The sequence below is a fragment of the Spermophilus citellus genome (assembly GCF_964194105.1).
Source record: "Spermophilus citellus genome assembly, chromosome: 5".
Taxonomy (NCBI): domain Eukaryota; kingdom Metazoa; phylum Chordata; class Mammalia; order Rodentia; family Sciuridae; genus Spermophilus; species Spermophilus citellus.
In genome coordinates this window covers 90874854-90890551 of record NC_138186.1, presented here as the reverse complement: position 1 = coordinate 90890551, position 15698 = coordinate 90874854, and positions in this window count along the sequence as shown.

Below are 15698 nucleotides of genomic sequence, written 5' to 3'. Positions count from 1 at the left end.
TCTTTTTTCTTTTTTTTTTTTTTTTTAGAGAGAGTGAGAGAGGAGAGAGAGAGAGAGAGAGAGAGAGAGAGAGAGAGAGAGAATTTTTTTTTTAATATTTATTTTTTAGTTCTCGGCGAACCCGGGCCGCACGCACACCAGGCGAGCGCGCTACCGCTTGAGCCACATCCCCAGCCCACTGGATGTTTCTTAATGGTAAAATGCTCCTGGGTTTGATCCTCAGTTCAAAAAATAAATAAATTTTTAAAATTATTTTCTTTGTGATAGCAGTTTAAGATGAAAAGATGTTACAGACTTAAATGCAATGTTTTCCAATCATATATGCATTGTATTTTATGATATAAGAAGAAATCAAAACATAATTGTTAAAATTATAAAAGGAAACAGTTCAATTAGAAACTAAGACCAAATACATAAAGAGACATTTCACCAAAGAGAATGTACAGACAGAAAATTCAATGACAAAAAGAGGTTAAACATCACCAGGGAAGTATAAACTAAATTCATAATCTCTAAGATAAAACAAAATATAGTGACAACACAAATTCTGGCAATGACATGGAGAAATTGAATCAATCATAATTATTAGTGAGAATAATATAGTCTTTCTGAAAATAGTTTGACAATTTTGTTTTGTTCTTTTAAACTAAGCATCAACTGCCATTCAACCCAGAAAATACACTCCTGGATTTTTCATCACAGGAGAATGAAAGTATGTTCTCAAAACAAATGGCACATGAATATTCATAATCATTTTGTTCATAATAACCCCAAACTGGTAGCAATCCAGGTGTCCGTCAAAGTTCCAATGCATAAATAAACTGTGGTAGATCCACACAATATGCTAGTACACAGCAATGAGAAATAAACTACTGACACACAGGGAAATTAAATAGATCTCCAGAGTATTACACTGAGTGAAATGTAAAGCAACATAAAAGGTTACACATTGTGTTACACCACTTACATGACATTAAAGAAATGAACAAATTACAGAAGTGGAGGGAAGATTAGAATTTGTAAAGGAAATAGAAGTGAATATTGCTATAAAAGGAAGACAAGAGGGATTTTGTGGTAATAGAAATGTTTTGTCTCTTGACTGTATCAATGTTAAAATTCTAGTTGTGATATTGTTCTCATTGCAGCAGATGTTGCAATTGGGAAAACACTGAGTAAGACTACATGGAATTTCCCTGCATTATTAATTTTATAACTGCATGTGAATTTATAATTACTTAAAAAATGAAGTTCAGCTTTGGTAACAATAGCCATTATCTTTCTGAGATGAATAAAACTGAATATTTTTAGACAAACTTTTAACAATTTATAGTTCTGAGTGGTCAGCTAGCATTTTGTGCAAAAGAATCCTCCTCATTCAAAAGAAATGATAAATGCTTCTCCAATCACTATATTAATCAGCAATGCTCACTTTTTAAAAATAGCATAGAGTCTTGTTTTAGTATTTTTTTTTAAAAAAATATTATTCTATAAACAATAGGACAAATTTTTAGAAATAGACTTTCATAGTTAAAAATACAGACGTGCAAAGTAGGAGAATGGGTTAACATATTTCAGAAATACTATCAGTAGTACAATATAGCTGATTCATGCCAGCATTTAAAAATTTTCAGAGCGTGTTGAGGCCAGCTACAAGTGGAGCGTGCGCTGAGCTCGGGGCGGTTGGGCCCTGACTCCCGGAACAGTTTTGGCCTGGGGCTGGGGAACCCACGGGGGTCACTCCTTGGAGCCTGCTCCTAGCGGAGCGTGGCTGGGATTGGAGAGGCCGGGTTCTGGCTCCCGAAGCTGCTTTGGCCCAGGGCTAGGGAACCTGCGGTGACTGCTTCTCGGTCCGGGTCCTGCCGGGTGCTGTGGGGGCCAGGGGGGCAGAGTGGAGCTGCCGCCTGCGCCCAGAGCAGGCCAAGTAACCCGCCTGCGTGGTATCACGTCACCCCAACTGCAGCTGGGGCCAAAGAGAGTAGCCGCCCACGCCTAGAACAGGACCAGCGACCCAACAGCGCGGTAGCCAAGTCACCCCATTTGCAGTAAGGGCTGTGCAGAGCTGCCGTCTGAGCCTGCAAGGTAGGCAGACCTGCGACCCACTGGCAGGACAGACCCGGTAGCCTGCCAGCGTGGTGGACAAGTAGCACCGAGGCAGTCACGTCACACTGGTTGGAGTGGGGGCGGAGCAGAGCCGCCGCCTGTGTCCAGAAAAGGCCCAGCGACCCATTGGAGAGGCAGTCAGGTACCCCCACTGGGAGTGGGGGCTGAGCAGAACTGATGCCCAAGCCCACAAGGTAGGCAGACCTGCGACCCACTGGCGGAACAGGCCTAGAGGCCTGCCAGCGTGGTAGACACGTCACACCAATTGGAGTAGGGGCCGAGCAGAGCCGCAACCACATCCAGATCACGACCAACGACCCGAGGGCATGGTAGTTACATCACCACAATTGGAGTGGGGACAGAGCAGAGCTGCCACCCGCGCCCGCAGGGTGGGCAGACCTGTGACCGACCAGCGTGGTAGACAGATCACCCTAATTAGAAGAGGAGCACAGCCACTACCCGCCCTGCAAGGGAGATTTCCCAACTATACAAGAGCAATATAAATAAATAGGGGGAAAATTTCAAAAACACAACAGTTTCACCAAGCAGAAAGAAACGCGAGCAGTATGAAAAGACAAGGAAAGAAAGGACCACAAGCAATGCAGGTCAACTCAACTTTAGAAGAGGTAATAGCTGCAACAGATGGAATGTCAGATAAAGAGTTCAGGATATACATGCTTCAGATGATCTGGAGTCTCAAGGAAGACATGAGACAGCAAAATCAGACAATGAAAGATCACTTTGACAAGGAACTACATAAACAAATCCAGGAAGTAAAAGATCAATTTCACAGGGAGATAGAGGTAATAAAAACCAAACAAATAGAAATCCTAGAAATGCAGGAAGCAATAAACCAACTTAAAAACTCAATTGAGAATACTACCAGCAGAGTAGATCACTTAGAAGATAGAACATCAGACAATGAAGACAAAGTATTTCAACTTGTAAAGAACATAGACAGCTCAGCAAGTCTGCTAAGAAACCATGAGCAGAACATCCAAGAAATATGAGATAACATTAAAAGACCAAACTTAAGAGTCATTGGGATACAGGAAGGCACAGAGCTCCAAACCAAAGGAATAAACAATCTATTCAATGAAATAATACGAGAAAACTTCCCAGACTTGAAGAATGAAACAGAATCCCAAATCCTAGAAGCCTACAGGACGCCAAATGTGCAAAATCACAAGAGATCCACACCTAGACACATTATAATGAAGATGTCCAACATACAGAATAAGGAGAGAATTTTAAAAGCTACAAGAGAAAGGAAGCAGATTACATTTAGGGGTAAACCAATCAGGATAACAGCTGATCTCTCAACACAGACTTTGAAAGCTAGAAGATCCTGGAATAACATATTTCAAACACTGAAAGAAAATGGGTTCCAACCAAGAATCGTGTATCCGGCGAAATTAAGCTTCAGGATGGAAGATGAAATTAAAACCTTCCACGATAAACAAAAGTTAAAAGAATTCGCAGCTAGAAAACCATCTCTTCAAAAAATCCTTGGCAAAACATTACAGGAAGAGGAAATGGAAAATAACATTGAAAACCAACAGTGGGAGGTAGGACAGTAAAGGGGGGAAAGTAATTAAAGAGGAAAACAAATCAGGTTTAGTAACATTAATAAACAAATATGGCTGGAAGAACAAACCATATCTCAATAATAACCCTAAATGTTAATGGCTTAAACTCACCAATTAAGAGACACAGGCTAGTTGAATGGATCACAAAACAAGACCCAACAATATGCTGCCTACAGGAGACACATTTGATAGGAAAAGATATACATAAACTGAAGGTGAAAGGTTGGGAAAAATCATACCACTCATATGGACTGCGGAAACAAGCAGGAGTGTCCATACTCATATCTAATAAAATAGATTTCAAGCCAAAGTTAATCAAAAGGGATAAAGAGGGGCACTACATACTGCTCAAGGGAACCATACACCAACAAGACATAACAACCATAAATATATATGCCCCAAACAATGGTGCAGCTATGTTCATCAAGCAAACTCTTCTCAAGTTCAAGAGTCTAATAGACCACCATACAATAATCATGGGAGACTTCAACACACCTCTCTCACCACTGGACAGATCTTCCAAACAAAAGTTAAATAAGGAACTATAGAACTCAATAACACAATTAACAACCTAGACTTAATTGACATATATAGAATATACCACCCAACATCAAGTAGTTACACTTTTTTCTCAGCAGCACATGGATCCTTCTCAAAAATAGATCATATATTATGTCACAGGGCAACTCTTAGACAATATAAAGGAGTAGAGATAATACCATGCATCTTATCTGATCATAATGGAATGAAACTGAAAATCAATGATAAAAGAAGGAAGGAAAAATCAGGCATCACTTGGAGAATGAACAACAGGTTACTGAATGATCGATGGGTTTTAGAAGACATCAAGGAGGAAATTAAAAACTTCTTAGAGTTAAATGAAAACACAGACACAACATATCGGAATCTATGGGACACATTGAAAGCAGTTCTAAGAGGAAAATTCATTGCTTGGAGCTCATTCCTTAAAAAAAGAAAAAAAAAACCCAACAAATAAATGATCTCATACTTCATCTCAAAATCCTAGAAAAAGAAGAGCAAAACAACAGCAAAAGAAGTAGAAGGCAAGAAATAATTAAAATCAGAGCTGAAATTAATGAAATAGAAACTAAAGAAACAATTGAAAAAATTGACAAAACTAAAAGTTGGTTCTTTGAAAAAATAAATAAAATCGACAGACCCTTAGCCATGCTAATGAAGAGAAGAGAGAGAACCCAAATTATTAGCATACGGGATGAAAAAGGCAATATCACAACAGACACTTCAGAAATACAAAAGATAATCAGAAGTTATTTTGAATCCTTATACTCCAATAAAATAGAAGATAGTGAAGGCATAGATAAATTTCTTAAGTCATATGATCTGCCCAGATTGAGTCAGGAGGATATAGACAACCTAAACAGACCAATAACAATAGCGGAAATAGAAGAAACCATCAAAAGACTACCAACTAAGAAAAGCCCAGGACCGGATGGGTATACAGCAGAGTTTTACAAAACCTTTAAAGAGGAACTAACACCAATACTTTTCAAGCTATTTCAGGAAATAGAAAAAGAGGGAGAACTTCCAAATACATTCTACGAGGCCAACATCACCCTGATTCCTAAATCAGACAAAGACACTTCAAAGAAAGAAAACTACAGACCAATATCTCTAATGAACCTAGATGCAAAAATCCTCAATAAAATTCTGGCAAATCGGATTCAAAAACATATCAAAAAATTATACACCATGATCAAGTAGGATTCATCCCTGGGATGCAAGGCTGGTTCAATATACGGAAATCAATAAATGTTATTCACCACATCAATAGACTTAAAAATAAGAACCATATGATCATCTCAATAGATGCAGAAAAAGCATTCGACAAAGTATAGCATCCCTTTATGTTCAAAACTCTAGAAAAATTAGGGATAACAGGATTATACCTCAACATTGTAAAAGCAATCTATGATAAGCCACAGGCCAGCATCATTCTGAATGGAGAAAAATTGAAGGCATTCCCTCTAAGATCTGGTACAAGACAGGGATGCCCTCTCTCACCACTTCTGTTCAACATAGTCCTCGAAACACTGGCCAGAGCAATTAGACAGATGAAAGAAATTAAAGGCATAAAAATAGGAAAAGAAGAACTTAAATTATCACTATTTGCAGATGACATGATTCTATACCTAGCAGACCCAAAAGGGTCTACAAAGAAACTATTAGAACTAATAAATTAATTCAGCAAATGGCAGGATATAAAATCAACATGCATAAATCAATGCATTCCTGTATATCAGTGACAAATCCTCTGAAACGGAAATGAAGACAACTACTCCATTCACAATATCCCCCCCAAAAATAAAATACTTGGGAATCAACCTAACAAAAGAGGTGAAAGACTTATACAATGAAAACTACAGAACCCTAAAGAGAGATATAGAAGAAGACCTCAGAACATGGAAAAATATACCCTGTTCATGGATAGGCAGAACTAACATCATCAAAATGGCGATATTACCAAAAGTTCTCTATAAGTTCAATGCAATGCCAATCAAAATCCCAACAGTATTTCTTGTAGAAATAGATAAAACAATCATGAAATTCATATGGAATAATAAAAGACCCAGAATAGCAAAAACAATGCTAAGCAGGAAGTGTGAATCAGGCAGTATAGCGATACCAGACTTCAAACTATACTACAGAGCAATAGTAACAAAAACAGCATGGTACTGGTACCAAAACAGGCGGGTGGACCAATGGTACAGAATAGAGGACACAGTAACCAATCCACAAAACTACAACTATCTTATATTTGATAAAGGGGCTAAAAGCATGCAATGGAGGAAGGATAGCATCTTCAACAAATGGTGCTGGGGAAACTGGAAATCCATTTGCATCAAAATGAAACTGAATCCCTTTCTCTCACCATGCACAAAAGTTAACTCAAAATGGATCAAGGAGCTTGATATTAAATCAGGGACTCTGAGTCTGATAGAAGAAAAAGTTGGCTATGATCTACATACTGTGGGGTCGGGCCCCAAATTCCTCAATAGGACACCCATAGCGCAAGAGTTAATAACTAGAATCAACAAATGGGACTTACTCAAACTAAAAAGTTTTTTCTCAGCAAAAGAAACAATAAGAGAGATAAACAGGGAGCCTAGATCCTGGGAACAAATCTTTACTCCACACACTTCAGATAGAGCCTTAACATCCAGAGTATACAAAGAACTCAAAACATTAGACAATAAGATAACAAATCACCCAATCAACAAATGGGCCAAGGACCTGAACAGACACTTCTCAGAGGAGGACATACAATCAATCAATAAGTACATGAAAAAATGCTCACCATCGCTAGCAGTCAGAGAAACGCAAATCAAAACCACCCTAAGATACCATCTCACTCCAGTAAGATTGGCAGCCATTATGAAGTCCAACAACAACAAGTGCTGGAGAGGATTCGGGGAAAAGGGTACACTTGTTCATTGTTGGTGGGACTGCAAATTGGTGCAGCCAGTTTGGAAAGCAGTATGGAGATTTCTTGGAAAGCTGGGAATGGAACCACCATTTGACCCAGCTATTCCCCTTCTCGGTCTATTCCCTAAAGACCTAATAAGAGCATGCTACAGGGACACTGCTACATCGATGTTCATAGCAGCACAATTCACGATAGCAAGATTGTGGAACCAACCTAGATGCCCTTCAATAGATGAATGGATAAAAAAAATGTGGCATTTATACACAATGGAGTATTACTCTGTATTAAAAAATGACAAAATCATAGAATTTGGAGGGAAATGGATGGCATTAGAGCAGATTATGCTAAGTGAAGTTAGCCAATCCTTAAAAAACAAATGCCAAATGACTTCTTTGATATAAGGGGAGTAACCATGGACAGGGTAGGGACGAAGAACTTGAGAAGAAGATTAACATTAAACAGGGATGAGAGGTGGAAGGGAAAGGGAGTGAGAAGGGAAATCGCATGGAAATGGAAGGTGTTCCTCAGGGTTATACAAAATTACATATAAGAGGAAAGGAGGGGTAAGATAAGAATAATACAAGTGGAAGAAATGATTTACAGTAGAGGGGGTAGAGAGAGAAAAGGGGAGGGGAGGGGAGGGGAAGGGGGATAGTAGAGAATAGGATAGACAGCAGAATACATCAGACACTAGAATGGCAATATGTTAATCAATGGAAGTGTAACTGATGTGATACAGCAATCTGTATACGGGGTAGAAATGGGAGTTCATAACCCACTTGAATCAAACTGTGAAATGTGATATATTAAGAACTATGTAATGTTTTGAATGACCAACAATAAAAAAATAAAAAATAAAAAATAAAAAAATAAAATAAAATAAAATACAACCCACTGAGCTCAGCCAGCTGAAAACTCAGGTGCTGCTTAATTTAATGATTATTAATCCATGACTTGGTTATTTGAGATCCTAGGGAAAAAAAGAAACCCAATTTTCAGGCCAAGTCCTACACACACAAAAATAAAATAAAATTAAAAAATAAAAATTTTCAGAAATTTTTCTTAATTGGTTGTTAAAAACAGGTAAAATTAAATTTAAGTTATATAAACTTATAACCAAAAGTGTTTGATTTAGACAAAGTAATAAATATTCAAACCTCATCACTTCTTAGTTATTTTCTGGCCCTTTATTATTATCCAAACTATTCATAATGAATAATATACATTATTTATGACTATGGTAGCTACACAGTGGAGATCCTTTGCAATGTGTGCTACTTAACGTATTTGCCCAACTCTGTTTAGTGATAACACAAAGATGTCTTGTGTTAATATCAGCCTTGCTACATGTATTTATCCCACAGAAATGGCTAACACTAAAATCTTAACATTTTTATTTCTGGAAATCTGATTGTTAACATTTACCAACAAACCACTGGATAATATTGCCCATGGTTTCCTGCAATATGTACATGAACTAGTGAGAACTAAAGCTTACACTCACTAATTAATCCCTTAAGCTTCATACCCTGCCTGGCCACTAGTGAGTAGAGCCCCTACTCTAAAGACACCTAAAGAGACTGAGCTTAATCCATACATCATATAAACCAATTTGTGCTTATTAACTAATGAATTAACTGCTTAACTATTAATCAATGTCTTTATGTTTACTAGAAAAAAATTAAAATATCTACTGATTTTAGAAAAAGGTACAATTTACAGAAGCAAATTAAAAATACTTGCCATTTCACTTCCTAAAAAGAATATTTAATTTTTAAAAATTTTACTTAACTTTTGAGATTATTTAAAATACACATTTTTTCAAATGAACTTATCATAATTGTCAGTACTGTATACCAGTGATGCACCAAGAGCTTAAGTATAGTTTATTGTCCAATGTTTCCCAGCTAGTTAATGTGTAAAACTGAATTTTAAACATGCACAATCAGGTTTTAAAGTCTTTTTTCCTACTTTCTGTCTATTCTGTGTCTTTAAAGAGATTTGGGGCTTTATTTTTTAATCTTTGTTCTGCATACCTTTTATCCATTTTTCCATATTTTATTCTTGCCCTAGAATTATATATAATAGTGGAATTTGTTGTTACTATTCATAAATATACATGATATAACAATATAATTTGGTCAATATCATTACCAATATCTCCCCTTTTCCTCCTCCCCTCTGCCCTTCCCTTGGTCTCTTTTCTCTACTTTGATTTTCATAATAAATGGGTAAAATAAATGAATAGACACCCCTCAAAAGAAGAAATGTAATTGTCCAATAAATTTATGAAAAAAAAAAAGTTCAACATCTTTAGCCATTTGGTCAATGCAAATCAAAACTGCATTGGTTTCATCTCACTCCAGTCAGAATGGCAATTATCAAGTATATAAGTGATAATAAATGTTGGCAAGAATGTGAGGAAAAAGATGAATTCATATATTGTTGGCAGGACCGCTAATTATTTCAACCACTCTGGAAAACAATGTGGTGATTTACATTTTAAACTGCTTCTTTTGCTGTGCCATTCCATTTATTAATTCTTGCTATTATTTCTTGAGCTTTGGGAATCCTATTGAAGAAGTAATTGCTTGAATCTGTATGTTAGAGTGTTGATCCTATGTTTTCTCTTAGGAGTTGCAAAGTTTCCATTCTAATTTCTAGGTCTTTCCATTTTGAGTTGATTTCTCTGCACTTTGGGAGAAAGGAATCTACTCTCATTCTTCTACATATGGATAATCAGTTTTCCCAGCATCATTTGTTTAAAAGATTGTCTTTTTTCCAGGGTACCTTTGTGGCATCTTTGTCAAGGATTAGATGACTATACCTATGTGGGTTTGTCTCTGTGTCTTCTATTCTGTTCCACTGTTCTGTGTGATTTTTTTTTATGCCAGTACCATGCAGTTTTTATTGTAATATCATTTGAAGTCAGATATTTTGATGCCTCCAACATTGCTTTTTTGACTTAGAATTGCATTAGTTATTCTGGGTCTTTTCTTATTCAAAATTAATATTTGGGCTGTTTTTTTCCCTAGTCCTATGAAGAATGTCATTGTTATTTTGGTGGGGATTGCATTGGATGTATATATTGATTTTGGTAGTATGACCATTTCAACAATATTAATTCTGCCAATCCATGAACATGGGAGATCTTTCCACATTTCAACAATATTAATTCTGCCAATCCATGAACATGGGAGATCTTCCCACATTCTAATGTCATCTTCAACTTCTTTCTTCAGTGTTCTACAGTTTTCACTGTAATAGTTTTTCAGCTACTTTGTTAGGTTTGTTTTTAGATTTTTTTGAGATTATTGTGAATAGGTATTTTTTTGTCTGTTTTTTTTCAAAGGTCATTATTGGTATAGGAAAGTTATTGATTTACTATGTTAATTTTTTATCCTCACTTTGTTTTTCTTAATACTCTTGAGGAATGCTACTTTCAAGTATTATGCCACTTCATTAAATAGAAATGGCAGGGTTTATATGTATTTTGGAAAATATTATAATAAATAGTGGGTGATATTTTTTCAGAATGGATTAAATATAAAATTTCTGATTTTTAAAATTTTTGTTTAAGTGTCCTTTGACAAAAACACAATCATCAATTATGACATTAACATTATGGGAAGAACTAGGTAAATTTATGCCATTTTAACTTTTAAAATGTACTTTTAAAAAAACTATTCATGGAAAGTTCAACAAGTACTTATTTTTTAAAATGTGTAAAGGTATTAACATCACGATAAAATATGAGGGCTGGTGTTGTGGCTCAGTGGTAGAGCACTTGCCTAGTGTATGTGAGGCACTAGGTTCAATTCTCAGCACCACATATAAGTAAATAAAATAAAGGTCCATGGACAATTAAAACTATAATAAAAGATAAAATATGAATGTGGACATGAAAATGTTTGAACACCAAATTAATTTTCCCCAAAATTTATGTAAAATGGAATGAATTATTTTTATTTATATTTCATATTGTTAAGTAACCTTGGAGTTGAGTATTCAACTTGATAGATTTTGTTCTGTAGACTGATGTATATCTATAGGATCACTTAATGACTCCTATTTACAAAGTGCTAATGGATTCAATTGGATAATTTTCTCATAAATAACATTGCATTGAACATTCTATGACATGCTCCAGAGTTATATAGAATAAAATAAGTATCTTTCTAAAAGATGAAATAGTGTATATAAATTAAATAAGTATGTTTACATACAAGACTACAATGTCATCCCTAGAAAATTTGCAAAATAGCCTGACAAATCTTCACTATTTTATCATTAATGCTTCTTTTGAAAGCGATAGAATTAAAAGACTTCATCCAATTAATAGATAAATGAAGATATATATCTCTCATTAATCTTCATTGGGACAAACTGCTCATTGATCCACATATATGGAAATAAAATACTGAATTTTGCCATATTTGTCTTATTTGATCATTGGGCTCATGAAATAACATGAATTTATGAATTTTAAGTTGCTATTTAGTCAGGTAGGAGAAAGTTATCTCTCAGCTTGGTTGACACTTGTCTGAAAATAAGAAAGTCTATATGATTTCAATAATTCTATAAATACCACACACAGAACAATGACAGTCATCTCAAATGAAGCAAATAGACAACCGCATTGAATTGCCTTATTCCTGCCATTGCATATTCACTGCAATAACCAAATTAGGAACAGTGAAATTGATACCTATGAAATTAGGCCTAATGTGTACAACCATGCATGCCTGTAATCCCAGAGACTCAGGAGACTGAGGCAAGAGGATCACAGGTTCAAGACCAGGCTCAGTAACTCAGCAACACCCTGTTTCAAAATAAAATATAATAGGACTGGGGATATAGATCAGCAGTAAATTGCCCCTGTTGTCAATCTCCCCCACGCCTGCCAAAATGGTAGACCTATAACAGGCTCATATTAACTTATTTGCCCTGATAAAAAAGCCTTTCCTTTGAAATCTGCCAGACTTTGACACAAATCCTGACTCCATTGTGAACAGGTTTTAAAACTCATGGCAGCACACAAACTTTGGGACCTTCTGTTTTGTTGTATGTAAATGTGGATTAAAGAGGCATACTTCATTGAGCTGTGTGACTATTAAAGAAACTAAAATGTATAAAGGGCCTAGAAGTAATTGGCACATAGTAGACACTGAAACAGAGATTCTCATTTCCATCAATCTCAAAACTTATAAAGAGTAGAAGGCCAGGAAGTCAAAGATACAGTCACAACAGCGAACTCAGGTATTGAATATGGAACACCAAAATACAAAGAATCAGCAAGAATTACACAATGAAGATATCAACAATAGAAACTGGAAAAAACAAGGGAAGAGGTAATCCCTGAAGCCAAACCTGGAAAAACTTTATTTTTTCCTAATGAAAAATGTTTGGGACAAGACCTATCATGAATATTGAACGTGCAACAAATTTGGTTTGAGGTTTGTTGGCTTTTATTTGTCAATGAGTTAGCAAGATAGACTAAATATGTCCTTGGTTTATAGGATTGGCACTCAACAGATAGATCCATATAGACTATATCAGACTAAAATCTACCTCACACTACTTATAAAATATAATTCTAGGTAGATAAAAACTTTTAAAAATGTAATTTTATTAATATCAATCAAAATAATCCTTAATAAGAACTTTAAAAACTAAGAATGCAGATATATTTCTGAAACAAGGCTAAAAAGCACAAACTAAAAGTAAGAAAATTGATAATTTTTACTACCTTAAAATTTAAAACATCAATATAGCAAAGGGCAAATAAAAAGATATTTGAAAGTTGTTTAATATGAAGAATTGGCAGATACAATATTTAACAACCCCTAGTACTCAATTTTTAAAACAATAAAAAATTCACAGGAGAGGAAATAAAGACAAGTAATAAACATGAAAAGCTACTCAACCTCACTAGTAATGAGAAAAATGCACATAGAAACTACAGGAGATACAGTTTTATACCTATTGCAGTAGCAACAATTTAAGTCTCACAGCGGTATTGTAAATGCAGTAATAGAACAATGAAAATTCCTCCACATTGTTGTGGGCTTGTAAATTCACACAACCATTTTGGAAAGCAATTTAATACTAACTAGTAAAGTTGAATGTAACCTTTCAGTACAAATTATGTACCCTAGAGAAATTCCTTGTGTGGGTTCTTAGAAACATTTACAATAATTATAGTAGCTTTAATGTCAATGGGAAAACCATTGAAAACACCCAAATTTGCTTAATAAGAGGACAGAAATCAACCATTGTACATTCACACTATACAGCAATTATAAAGAATGAACTAAAGCAATTTGTTTCAATAAGCATAAGACTGAAGATCATTACATTATGAGAAAACGCAAGTTATAAAAATGTATGCAGTGTTATATATTTAAAGTGTTAAAAAGTACCATATAATATTAAACATTGATATATATGAACCTATACACATATAGAAAAGTTTAAGAAGCACATGGTAATTATGTGACTAAATGCTGATGGTAGTTGCTTCTAGGGAGTATGATATTAATGGCTGAGGAGAACTGCCTTGGGGAAAGGAATATAAGCATTTTATTTTATTTGCATAATTATTTTTAAATGGGTATTTATTATTCTTGATATTTTGAATTCATAGTCTTATAGATAGCATTGTTTAAGACGAAGAAGATAAGGGTTTTAAGATACACACCTTTAAAAAATACTGCTATAGGGCTGGGGATGTGGCTCAGCGGTAGCGCGCTCGCCTGGCATCATGCGTGCGGCCCGGGTTCGATCCTCAGCACCACATACCAACAAAGATGTTGTGTCCGCTGAGAACTAAAAAAAAAAATAAATATTAAAAAAAATTCTCTCTCTCTCTCTCTCTCTCTCTCTCTCTCTCTCTCTCTCTCTCTCTCTCCTCTCTCACTCTCTCTTTAAAAAAAAAATACTGCTATAAACCAGGAATACTTAACAAAGATGCTCTGGGGGAGAACTCACTGCTCCTCCCCTCTTGCAGTTTCTGGTGGCTATCTTGTCTTCTGTCTGTATCACTGCAGGGTCTGCCTTCATTTCACATTGTCTTCTCTTCTGCGTTAAATTCTTCCCTGCCTCTGCCTCCTTTTTTTTTTTTTTTTTTATAAAGACACTAGCAATGACATGTAGGACTCACTTGGATTATTTAGAATAACCTCTCTATCTCAAGATTCATACCTTGAATCATAACCACAAAGTGTCCTTTACAGCCACTTCCTCATCACATATGTGGGCAAGATAAGATTGCATTTATGACCTGTTAATTCTTATGTAAGTTGCTTTTCCTCAAAGTGTTAATTATAAACTTTGGTTTATAGATTCAAATTGTCTGGTTCAAAATTTTGTTCCTTTATGTACTATGGTTCTCCTGGCCAGAGCTTCCTTACTTGCAAATAAAAATAATGAATATTTTATAACTTTGATGTAGGGATTAAAATAAGTCACATATGTAATGTGCATGCAACAGTACTTAGTACATTAATAAAAGAGATATTGTTATGTTCTTGCTGTCACTATTGTTATTAAAGTTGCATCTGACTCACATTTTTAATAAGACAAAATGGTCATGACATTCAGTAGGGAATCTGATCTAACTTCTTGCTCATGCTAGACTAAAGAGAGAAAGACACAGACTGAAATAAAAGATAGTCATGTGGCAGTCCCCTGTGGTTCCATCTTTTATATTTAACTCTGCAGCAGATGGAAAACTTACTTGAAATTTAGATGTTAACATTTTAAAAACAAGTCAAGTATTGTTCACAAGCTCATAAAAAGGATTTATGTGATGTATCCAAAGTATTAACAGTCACTTTTGGGAAAATATAATTAGTAGCAGTGGAATTTATTAGTACAAAATTGTATTGAAAGAAAACATTGAATTTTTCATCTCCATATACTACATTAATAATATAACAAGGTGTTATTTCTTCTTATATCTCTTACATGTATTTATGTTTATGCTATATATGTATAATTTCAATCAAACCTATTTTTCTACAAATGCTTTCCAAGGTATTTATTAAGTGAATACTTGTTGAATGCTGTAGGATGTAATTCATTAAAAGCATTCTTATCCTGAGAAGTCTCAATTCAATGTCAAGATTTCAATATCAAATAATTACACTACATGTTAGTTTATAGAAATCCATGTACCAATATTATTATAACCAGTAATTTCATATTACCTATGGATTGTCACATACACTCAGATGTTTGAGCCCCAAAAACATCAAATGGTTTACCTGAGATTTCATTGCTAGGTCTTAAAAGAGAGAAATGAATCTTTAAGTTCCCAACAAACTCGTTCCTTTGTTTCTTTCAAAGGTTCAGAAAACAAAAGGTATAGAATTTTAATGGAAAGGGGACTCATCACCATCTGAAAATAGAGATGAAGATATATTGATTTACTGTGTACACTGTCACATCTTCACTTGTGAATTATTTGACTTTTAGATTAATTTCTTGCCTTATTCTAGTGGTGAGGATTCTAGTACAATGGTTATTGGAAGGGGTGAGAT